Source organism: Crocodylus porosus, unplaced genomic scaffold, assembly GCF_001723895.1.
Source record: "Crocodylus porosus isolate Cpor-Errol unplaced genomic scaffold, CroPor_comp1, whole genome shotgun sequence".
In the NCBI taxonomy this organism is placed as follows: domain Eukaryota; kingdom Metazoa; phylum Chordata; order Crocodylia; family Crocodylidae; genus Crocodylus; species Crocodylus porosus.
In genome coordinates, this window is record NW_017728947.1 from 109,901,350 (window position 1) to 109,913,106 (window position 11,757).

At 46.2% G+C, this 11,757-nt stretch overlaps 1 protein-coding gene across 1 annotated transcript in view; it reads right to left on the bottom strand.

Moving 5' to 3' along the window:
- RTN1 (reticulon 1) overlaps positions 1 to 11,757 on the bottom strand; it is a 261,493-nt gene that overhangs the window by 226,802 nt on the left and 22,934 nt on the right. The window lies entirely within an intron of this gene.

Genomic DNA, 11,757 nt, shown 5'->3' on the forward strand with positions numbered 1-11,757 from the left:
GCTCTGCTTGCAGCTCCAGCACTCCAGGTCTAGGAGGCTGCCGCCCCCTCGCACTCAGGCGTCGCAGCCACCAGTGCCCCTTTCCTCCAAGCACCGTCTAGTCCCTCGGCGAAGCTGGTGGCCGCCAGCTCCGTGCTCTCATAGAGTTCATAGACATTAGGGCTGGAAGGGCCCTCGTAGGGACATCAGGGGCAGGAAATCAGCTGGGGTCAAAGGATCCTAGCAAGATAAACATCCAAACATTTCTTGAAAGTGTCCAGAGTAGGCAGAGGAGGTGCTTGCACCACCTCGGAGGGGAGTTTGTTCCAAGCCTTGGGGGCTCGGACAGTAAAGAAGTTTTTCTTTATGTCCAGCCTAAAACGGTCTTGCAGGAGTTTGTGACCACTGGACCTTGTCATCCCCTGGGGTGACCTGGCGAACAGGCGTTCCCCCAGATCCTGATGCACACCCCTGATGTACTTATAGGCTGCCACCAAGTTGGCCCTGAGCCTGCGCTTCTCTAGGCTGAAGTCTCATGGCTCGCAGCCTCTCTTCATAAGGCCTGTTCTCTTGCCCTATGATCACGCGCATGGCTCTCCTCTGGACTCTCTCAAGCTTCTCCACGTCCTTCCTAAATTGTGGAGCCCAGAACTGGATGTAGTACTCCAGCTGCAGCCTCACCTAGGCCAAGTACAGTGGAAGGATGACATCCTGGGTCTTTTTCAAGATGCGTCGGTAGATGCAAGCCAGAGTTTTATTCGCTTTGCCAGATGCGGTATTGCATTGGTGGCTCATATTCATCGTATGGTCAATCATGACCCCCTAGTTTTTTTGGTTATGGTGATAGCAAGTATAGCATTGCCGAGCCTGTAAGTGTGATGTGGGTTTTTATGCTCAAGGTGGAGCACCTTGCATTTCTCTGTACTGAATGCGATCAGGTTTTCATCCACCCACCTTGCAAGCCTGTCAAGATCACCAGCCTATTCTCAAGTGTGGACACTCTTCCCCAAAGGCTGGTGTCGTTACCAAACCTGGCCAGTCCGATTTTGACAACGATGTCCAGATTGTTTATGAAGACATTAACAAGTACAGGTCCAGGAACGGAGACTTGGCGGACACCACTAGTCACCGAGCGCCATGTTGATTCAGTTCTGTCACATACCACTCTCTGGGTCCAACCTCAGAGCCAGTTCTCCAGCCATCGGACTGTGTAGTAGTTGAGGCTGCAGTTGCCCAATTTTTCCATGAGGACATCATGGGACACCAAGTCAAAAGCTTTTTTAAAGTCCAAATATATGACATCAACCTCTTCCCTCTTGTCCAGGTGATAGGTCACCTGGTCATAGAAGGAAATGAGATTGGTCAGGCAAGACCTACCCGCAACAAACCCGTGTTGGCTGTCCCTCAGGATGTCGCCTTCTGTTAGCCTGTCAAAAATGGTTTCTTTGATAATTTTTTTCCAAAATCTTCCCAGGGATTGAGGTCAAAAAGGGATTGGCCTGTATTTTCCCAGGTCTTCTTTCCTCCCTTTCTTGGAGATGGGCACCACATTGGCCCTCTTCCAATCTTCAGGTATTTCGCCCGAGCCCCACGAGTTCTTGAATATCCTTGCCAGTGATCGTGCTATGATGTCTGCCAGTTCCTTTAGCACTGCTGGGTGCAACCTATCCAGACCAGCTGATTTATGGGGGTCCAGCCTCTCAAGATGGATCACAAGATCCACGCCAATGGTGGGCATATATTCATCGTCACCCCTGTCATCCTGCATCGTGTTAGGCAGGGTGGTCCCTTTGGGCTGGACGCTGCAGGAGAAAAAGCATCCTTTTGTTGGTTTTAAACTGACTGACTCCTGTAAAGTTGTGACTCCTCATTCTGGGGTTGTAAGAGAGTCAGTAAGAAGTCCCTATTGGCTTTTTCTTTGCCATTTACTCTTTTGTAAACCCCCCACCCCCCACATCTTTTTTCTAAACTGAGCAGGCTTGGCCTTTCAGAGGGAAGCCCCTCTATGCCACTGATCATCCTTGTTGCTCTTCTCTGACCCTCTTTAGCACTATATCTTTTTTTGAGGTGAGGGGATCAGAACTGGGCACTGTATCCAAGGTGTGGACACACCATGGGTTTAGAAAGGGGCATCACGATACTTTTGTCATGTCAAACTAAGCTGGTGGGGCTTGGGTTTGCCTCTCCTCCTTGCCCTTGTGTTTGCTGCCTCGTTGACCGATTCGCCTCCCAGGTGAGGATGGGGGGAGACAGATTCCTTCTATCTAGGGGTTGTATTGTTCCAACACAGTGGGCTTTGGAACTCCCTTTGCCATTTGATTGGCTGCATTTTTTTCCCCAACCTGGCATGTGTTACTTTTATAGGAGCTGCAGTGATAGATGTGCTCAAAACCAGCAAAATGAAGCACGCTGCAAATATGCTCATCCCTAGAAGACTGTTCAGTCAGCCATATCACAAACTGAGGGGGCTTGGGCATGGTCTTAGAAGTTTTCCTGACCCTCTAGGCCACTAACAACAACCATCGAAGTGAGCCCCAGGCAGAAGGATGGTGGATTCAAGCCAGAATCTGACTCAGGTAGCTCCCAAGTCTGAATAAAGCAGTATGAAACCTCCAAAGGAAGAGACCTCTCATAAATGCCAAGAATAGTGCTGAGTACTATTGTGAGTGTTAAGTTCCAAATGATCAAAAGTAGATTACTGTACAGAAACAGGAAAATAAAACCCCCAAACCAACCCACATAGCCACTATAACAAGGAGCTTACAAACTGACAGCTAGTGAAGGCAAACTGCACAGATAATGCTGCATCTACAATACAAAAGCTAAAGCCTGGCTTCAGTGAATTTGTCTTCGGTCACTCATGAAAGGAAGCTGTGAGAAAAGTTCTTTTCTGTAAGCCTGGAGCAAACACCATCCTACATAGATATTAATAAAACAAGAAAGCTCTAGTGAGCATCGGGAAGCAGCACACCTTACTTGCACTAAAAGGACTTATTTTTCCCATTGTTTCATGGATATGGTGGTATTAGTAGCTGCTTTATATATAGGCCCTGGGAAAATAAACCCTCGCAATCAAACATTTGGAAGGGATGCCTGGGTCAGACAGTTTCTCCCATGGTTTGTAATCTCAGTATCCTCTGGGAATAAGTTATAAATGTAACCTGGTACATCCAAGGTTGTACCTAATTCTCACTCAGATGTGATGGGTGGGCAGGAAGGGGTGCTGTGAAAGGGATGCCAGAATTTTGAGCAGATCCCTCTTTCTTCTATAGAATTAGCCGAAGCCCAAAGTTCCTAACTATACAATGTAGTGAGTTATAATATACATAATCATAAAAATAAATATCATATACATATATTTACACAGTGAACATTAACCAATAACCAACGTCAAACCCTAAATAACACTATTTAACCATCACAATAAACAATTTCAGCAGCATCAACACCATACATCACAATCCAACATTTCAGTTTACAAAATACAAGGTGCAAAGAGAAACAATCTTAATAACATCTATTCCTTAATGTAGTCCCTGACCCATGGCGAGAGATAGTCCTCCTTCCAATGGGGTCCCTTGGGGGGTGTCCAGGAAGCACCAGGGGCCCCTCCCCTTAGGGTCTTGACTAGGTGTGGGGGGGGCGCTTCTCACCCAGCCCCTTCTCTGGGTTTGCCCGCCCCAAACATCTTTCATCTGTGGGACCCAAGGGTCCAGTGACTCACGCTCCCTAAGCTGGCGGTGGTCAGGGTGCAGCTTGATGGGTCTCCTCTGCTGGAGCGCCTCTCCAGGCCTCTCCTGCACCACTGGGCTCCTCCCTACCCTGTCTCCTGCTCTGGACAGCGAGGTCTCAGATCCTCCACCACCGCTGGCTCCTGGGTGCTGGGCCTCATGCTGCAACACTACTATTTCCCCATGCCCTGGCTTGGCACTGAGGGCTCTTTTAGCACAGGCCAGGCCCTTCAGGCTTTGGCTGGCCATCCTCACACTGAGAGGCTAACCCAAGCAGCCTGTGCTGCTCCCTGGCTCCGCTACCTTGCGCGCCACCCTGTGCACTGTGTGGCCTGCTGGCCCTCCAGGGTTGCAGGCTTGAGCTACCACTTGTGGCTCCCAAAGCCTGGGCTCCGTGCACCGAACCGCACACCGTGATGGGCCTGAGTGATCTCACACTGCCCCCAGGCCCAGGTTTCCGTGCACCGTCCCTGTGTGCCATCAACAGCCCGAGCGGTCTTGCGCTGCCAGGGACATAGTTTATAGCCGTGTCAATCTAAGAAGCAGAAGCAGACAAAATTCTTGTGCTAGAGGCAATATCTTTTATTAGACTTATCCCTGAAACATGGAAGATACTGTAATTAGCTGTTTGGAAATGTAAACTTCATGGCTAAACAGGAAATAGGCAACATTCAACTCCCTGCTTGATATTTGACACCTTATGGGAAAAAACCTGCTGGAGCTTGGCCTCTGCTTAATCTGCATATTCACAGAGCAACTTTTACACAAATGGACTTTGAAACCCAGGGGAAGCACCACATCCTTCACCTCTCCTGTGCAAGATGAAGTTTCTTTTCTACCTGGGAGAACTTTTACAAACTTTGAACTCTCCTCTGCCTAGAGATGGGTGTTTGGATCCAAAAGCTTGCAAAGAGAGCCATTTTTGTTTGCTATTATTGTGCTGGTCTAATAAAAGATATCAACTCTAGCACAAGAGTTTTGTCTGCTTCTGCTTCTTAGAACAACATGGCTATAAGCTATATTCTAGAACCGGACACAGACTGAGGATGTCAACCAGTTGGTTTGGATTAGCCTTCTGTTAGCACATATGGTATTGCCTGATGTTTTAGTTATACAGGGGCTCAAACACACTAAGATGGCCTTTATAACAATCAGTCACCTTAAATAAGCATACAGAACTCAGCAAAGAGACCTGGATCCATCACCATCATGTGAAACTTAGTCTCCTAGGGAAGGAAAGAGAAACCTAATATCTAACAGAAGTTACCTATGGCTTCCCTTTCACAGGCAACATGTACTCTTACTATAGATTTATACCAATGTCACTGCGTGGGCACTGCGCTACAGCAGTGCTTCTCAACTGTTGAGTGGCAGGCTGTGGGCTTGCAACTAGGCTGTAACGTGGGACAACACTCCCCTCTGGTAGGGAGAGAGGGAACAGAATGGGGGAGGTGGATGTCAGTGGCAGAGGGAGAGAAGGAAGAAAGGACAAGAACTTACCTCTAGCAAAAACAGCACTTGCTAAAGGAGAGTGGGGAGGAAGAGAGCAGAGAGAGCTGCAGAGAGGATCAGTGACGTGATGCGAAGCAGGGAAGGGGATGTGCCACACAAGATTGCTAGCCGCTGATCAGTGCCATAGCAAGTGGGGATGAGCAGGGCGACCGCACAGGCGCTGAAGCAAAAGGGTGCCAACAGATGCTGCCCAGCCAGGGTGGGACGCAAGATGGAGTTGCAAGCAGCTCATTTGCATGGCGTGGGGAAACGGGAAAGGCAGCTCCCACTGCTGTGTGCAGTCCCAGGCAAGCATGGGGGGGGCATGTGCCCCCCGGATCTGTGTGCAGGGCAAGGACAGGCTGCTGCGGGCTTTGCCCCGGATGCCAAACTTCCTTGCCATGGGACTGCCACTGCCCCATGCCCTGGCCTGGGTTCAGTCACTTTAGAGGCTGGATCTGGCCCATGAGCCAGAGGTTGAGCACCACTGCTCAGTGTTGCCAACTCTCATGAGCTGCCAACTCTCATGAGCTAAGTTTTTCACATTCCCAAAGCGCAGTCTTTAAAAACAAAGCCAAAAATCATGAGAGTTGGCAAGACTTATGCTGATTTACATCTAGAGCAGTAAACACAAAAAGAATATAATCCCTATTGCTTAAGACCACCCTAGGTACAGACAGCAAGCCACTGATTTCAACTGAATGATACTGGGGACAAGTCTGGACCTATATGTCTATATACACATGCCAAAAACCAACAGGTACATCTTCCAAAGGCAAACCTCATTCTGCATGGTTGTGAGCAAGAGCCTAAAAACCATTATGGTAGAGAATTACAGAAGGAGTAACCACTGAACCTCTGCCTGCTTATTAAAGAGAGACAGGGAGTAGCAGGAGTGGCATAAAGCAGACCAGTGTTTTTGCTACAGGACTCCCAATCAGAGTGCAAGGCAGGATTTTCTTTAGTTCACTGAAGCCTGTGCAGATCTGAGATGACCTGGAATACATCTCACATCACTAAATCGTTAGCTTCTGATCAAGACTGAAAACTGGCCTGTGGAATTCCAGCTTTGAATGCCTGTGCTGGGATCCTGTTGACTTAAGCAGGGGCAGCACATGGGGTTCCAACAGCAAAGTTTGGCCATATAGATAAGCATGGGAGGCAAAAGAAAAATCATCATTTAGGAACAACTGCAAGCAGAATAGCTAGCTTTAAAAAAGTTGGAGTCCTCCATTTTGAAAATGCATTCACAAAGCCTTAAAACATCTCTGGATCTCTGTACAAAGGGAAGCCAGTGGATCTCCTACCAGATCCACCAGTGTGGATTTTCACCAAGCTTTTGGGAAGATCTGGCTGGGGCAAGATTTCTCTGTTTATACCCAGCAAGGGATGGAGCTGAACCAATATGGGGTGCAGAAAAACATAACTTTTCTTTCACAATCTTAGTTCACAAGATCATCCTGCACTCTGCATTGTGCTGCACTGAAAATTGGCTATCCCAGGACTTAAATTCCTGTTGTAATCAGCAGAATCAGCAACATTTGCTGCTCAGGTCCCTACCTTCAGGATATTACAAGGCTTTCAGTGTATGAAGGCCAAAAACAAGCACACACAAATTGCTACCCTTTCCATTACGGCCCTTTGTGCTTTGGGGCTGAAGTATATAGCTAGGTCAGAGTGACTTTGAGCCTAGAGGGGTTTCTGGTCTCAGTAACAGCATTACTGGCAAAGAGCATGGAACCTGGTGGAGCAGGTCAGCTGATTCAGCAATAGAAACATAAGCTTCTCTTCCTTAAGGATTTATTCTTGCAGTTTTAGGGCAAATTGGTTGCAGGAAGAAAGAAAAAAAAAGCAAAAAGCTTTTTGACATAAGAAAAAAGAAAGCAATTCCCAGGCCAGCCCCAGAACAGCTGAGGAGGAAGTATGGCCTGGTTTGAATTGGGACTCAAAAGGCTAGCTTCCCAAATGTCATAGACCCCCAGTCCTGGATGAATCACTTACTCTGTGTGCTCCTATTCCCATCTGTAGAAAGGAAAGGCATGATGCAATAGCAAGCTCATTAGTGATGGGGGCTTTATCCATACCCAAAACTCCAGGACAGGGACTGTTTCCTACCATGTGTTCCTATAAGAGCAAGGTTCAATTATAGCTTCTAGTACAGTGACTCTCAACCAGAGTGCCTCGAGACGCTTGTGCGGCACCCCAAGGCACCCTTGAAAGTAAGATTCACAAGATTAACCCAGAAATTTCAAATAGGAATCCATGGCGTTAAATATGCTCTGACCTTGTGTGGACTTTCCAAGGTCTTTGCAACAGAAGAATTGCTCTATTTTTTTCCTCTAGTCATAAAGCAAGGGAAACCTAAGAGACAGCATTTTCTAACGGGTGCTTTGAGCCTTAAAAAAGGTCGAGAACCACCTCTCTAACAGCTACTCCACTGAAAACAGTGTGGCTGTTGGTATTTTGCTTAAATTTGCCTGTATCCCCTAGAAGGCAAAGACTCCACTGCCTCTTAACCATAGTTTTCCCTACATCGGTCATCACAACAACCCATGCATACACTACAGTGGCTGAGAGCTCAGTTGCAGGAAATAAACCCCATTCATCTACTTCCGCTTGGCAGTCATTAACCCTGGATAGAAACCACTAAGGATGCCCTGAAGGTGCCCCCAAAACTGCTCAAAACTGTTTTCCAGCATATGCAGAGGTTGGGAGAGCAGGACATCTTCACCCTCTCATTTCTAGGGTTAATGCCTTTGGAGTGGGAACTGACAGGTGGGACTTATTTTCTCAGTGGTACATGGCACATTGTCACTGCAGTGTGGATATACCCCTAATTCCTGTAGCATTTGAGCTTTCTACTAAAGTCATAAATGCTTCTGGACTCCAGTTGCAAGGAAGATGCCATCAGAGATGATGCCTTTGAAAATGCCTGGCCAAGCTGCTCCTCCACATCCACAGCAGGGGTTCCCAAACTATAGTACATGTACCCCTGGGGGTACACAAGATATCTCTGGGGGGTATGTGGGAGAAATGGTATAATGGCAGATTTAATTTTCATTATAATATTAACTGACATTTAAATGGGTTAAAATATAAAATGTATGGTGGTAGGGGTACATGGGCAGCTGGTAAGTCTGGAAAGGGATATGCAATAAGAAAAAGTTTAGGACCCTCTGATCTACAGCAACAGTACCATTAGAAACAGAGGGAATAATTGCACTTATCTGAAAAGGGCAACTTTATAATAGTTTACATGGCAACGCTTAATCATCTCACTTCTGTCCACCTTAAGCAATGCATTGTATTGATGTCTTTACATATCACATATTAGACAGAAAACCATCAGGACTCTGGTAAATAGTCCCTGGTTCACTCTCCTTCCAACTTCTACTTGTACAGGAGTGGGGTGATACGTTGTGAGTTCAGCAACAACACTTTGGACACCCCTGTGTTGAACTAACAGTTATTTATTATCATAACTCTCTGGAATCATATTCAGGGTGGATCTTAACCATGGCCTCAGTAGATGTATGCAGAACTTATACTTGCTCTGCCTCTGACTTGACCTGACCCAGTCCAGTCCTGTGGAGGGAGGAACCAAGAAAGCCTCTGGCTCCTGATGGCAGAGAACATGGAGTCCCCAGTGCCACAAAAGTGCCACAAGCAAACTGAACCCTGCAGTGCTGAACATGAGGGTTTTGGCCTTCGAGGGACAGTACAAGGAAAACACAATAACACACAACGTGGGGTACTAGATTGCAATGGGAGGACTAGATACACTGAGTGCTTGGGTTTCACTAGCAGTCAAGCAGAAGCTCAGTGAGGATTCATCTTTTAGGGGAGGAGCAGAATCTGTTTTGAAGCCATTGGAGAATTAAATAGTAGCCTGAAGTAGCATGCAGAGTTCTCCAAGGGGCTCTTCAGCATATTATTAGCTTTTTCCTCTCGCTGTGCTGTGATGCGCATTGTAAACAGACTAAAGGAGCCTAACCAAAGGTTATTTGAAAAAGGGAAGAGTGATATCATATACAGGCCTACTATTAAACAAAACCCAAACAGAGTCAGACAGAAGTTCAGTTAGAATCAATAAACTCAAGATGTTCCAAGACACGTGTTGAGGAAGAAACCTATTGACTTTTAAGCATCTGCCAAGCACCATACCCAGAGTTACTTAAGGAGGCTGTTGTTTGCGCAGGCTTCTTTGGACGTGCTTCTGCTTAGGAACAGATCCTTTCTTTTTACAAATCAAAAGCAGTGGAGTCACCCAAGAGATTCAAGCTGACATTTCATATGGGTATCTCAAATAAGTAGAGCCAGCCTTCACAGAATCATGGAGCTAGCAGGAAGATAATTTTAGTTCAACCCCTTGGCTCAAGGCAGAATCGCCTCTGTCCAAACTAACTCAGATAAACTTCTATCTAGCCAGCACTTACAACCCTTCCAGTGATGAAAATCCCACAGTATCTGTAGATGATCTATTCCAGTATTGAACAATATCCAACCTGAAAGTCTCCCTTGTTGCAATTTAAACCTATTGCTTTTTGTTCAGCATCTAATGGACAGAAGAAATGAATCACTACCCTCATTATAACAACTTTTTTGTAGTTGTAGACTTATCAAATCCCCACCCCCATCTTCTCTTCTCTAGATTAAATCATCCCACTTCTTCCTACCTTTCCTTTTAATGTCATGGTTTTTAGACTTCCAATGATTTTTATTGCTCTTCTCTGCTGTCTTATCAGTAAGTCCCAGTGACGCCTGAACAGCAGTATTCAAAACTGGATGCTACACTCCAGGTGAGGTCTCACTAGTGCTAAGTAAGTCGATTACTGTTGGAAAAACAGGAGCAGTTTCCCTGGGAATATCCATCCCTTGCCCCTTTGTCATTCTGTACCTGCACCCTTCCAGATTTCTACAAGAACATTAGGAGCAAGCATTCACTTTCCCATTGGTGCCCAGATACATTTACCTGTGTGCAGTGATGAAGGGTAGCCTTCATGTCCCTGGCAACTCGTCAGTACAGCTGTCGTACAGGTTACACACCACTAGCATCTACAGTCCAATGGAACTAAGCATTTCTAGACTGAATTGTGTGTGGCAGGAAAGGGTAGCAGAAAACCTGTCTGCGGAGAAGAGAACTGCAGTCATTTCCTTATGTTCCCTAGGACTTTTAAAACGCACAGGAGATTGTATCATTTACAGCAGACGAGACCTGCATTTATCATGCTTAAGTCCTTGAATTACTACTCTGTGAATATTGACAATACTTCAGCTACAATGAACACATTATAAATATGCAATGTTTTGTCCTCAGAAATGCCCAATTTGTTACCCGATGGAGAGAAATAGGGCAGGTATACATTGTTACAAGACTGCTGTGTCCACATGCATGTAAAAAGCCTGTTAATAGATAAGGTGCCAATAGATAACAAACAATCTAGCCTCATTCATGATCTTGGAGGGTGGTGCACTGCACATGGCTTCCACCGTACGGCTCTAGAGCAGACGTTAGCACCAGTCTTCCCTCCCATCAGAGTCCTGCTCATGGTTTCTCAGGTACACCTCACTGGCACACCTATTTTTATTCCCCTTTTACAGCACAGGCCTGCTTCTCTTGCCTCATATACCAATGTGAATCGATAGAATGGCACTTCTGCAAAGGCAATTAGAGAAAGCAAAAAATCAGGCTCAGGACTTCTGGTTTCTACTTATCCATTTCACGATTCTTTTATCCCTGTGAAGTTGGCAAGAGTTTTATTTGGGGAGGAAATTTAACGTTCAAAATATCATAAACTGGCAAAACAAGAATGAGAGACAGACAGAAACACTATCAAACCTGAATAATACATGTTGAAATGCTGCAGGCAGCCAATTGGAGAATTTTAAGATGTGGGCACTGTCATGGGCTGCACTTCTATCACTTGCAGGGAGATGAATAACCTAACTCTGTTGCCAAATCAGCTGATGACACACAGGACCAAGGGAAGGCTCAGAAGAGGAATCCAAACATTGGCACCTTGTCCAAAGAACTATACATCGCTGCATGATTGTGCATGGATTGTGTCCTTTCCTTTGCAAGTTGAAAGGTCAGCAATGCCCCTCTGTTCCCATTCCAGATTCAGGGCTGGAATAGCCTCAAGTGATGGAAAGGCATGGCTAGGTCTCAACACTTGTGAGCATGAGCTGAATCCAGCACAAGAACATTAGGAGCAAGCATCCCACCCACAACTCTTGCAGCCCCTTGAAAACGACACACGAGTATACAGGGCACAGGTCTCTGACACATGAGTCAGAGAGCAACTGAAGGGGGCAAAAAAACACTGTGGTACAAAAAGAACATTCTTAATAAAAGAGGAGAGAAGTGGTCATGGCATTGCCCTAGCATCTGGCTGATCCAGGTTTAAATTCTGTGTTTTACCATGGAATATGAAACCCCTCAAGGCTAAAAAGCACAATAGACTTAGGTGCTTAAGTCCAAAGTATAGATCCTCTATTCCCCCAACTCTGGGGTACCTGCCACTGATGAGCATGCTTCAATAAAATTTGAGCCAAA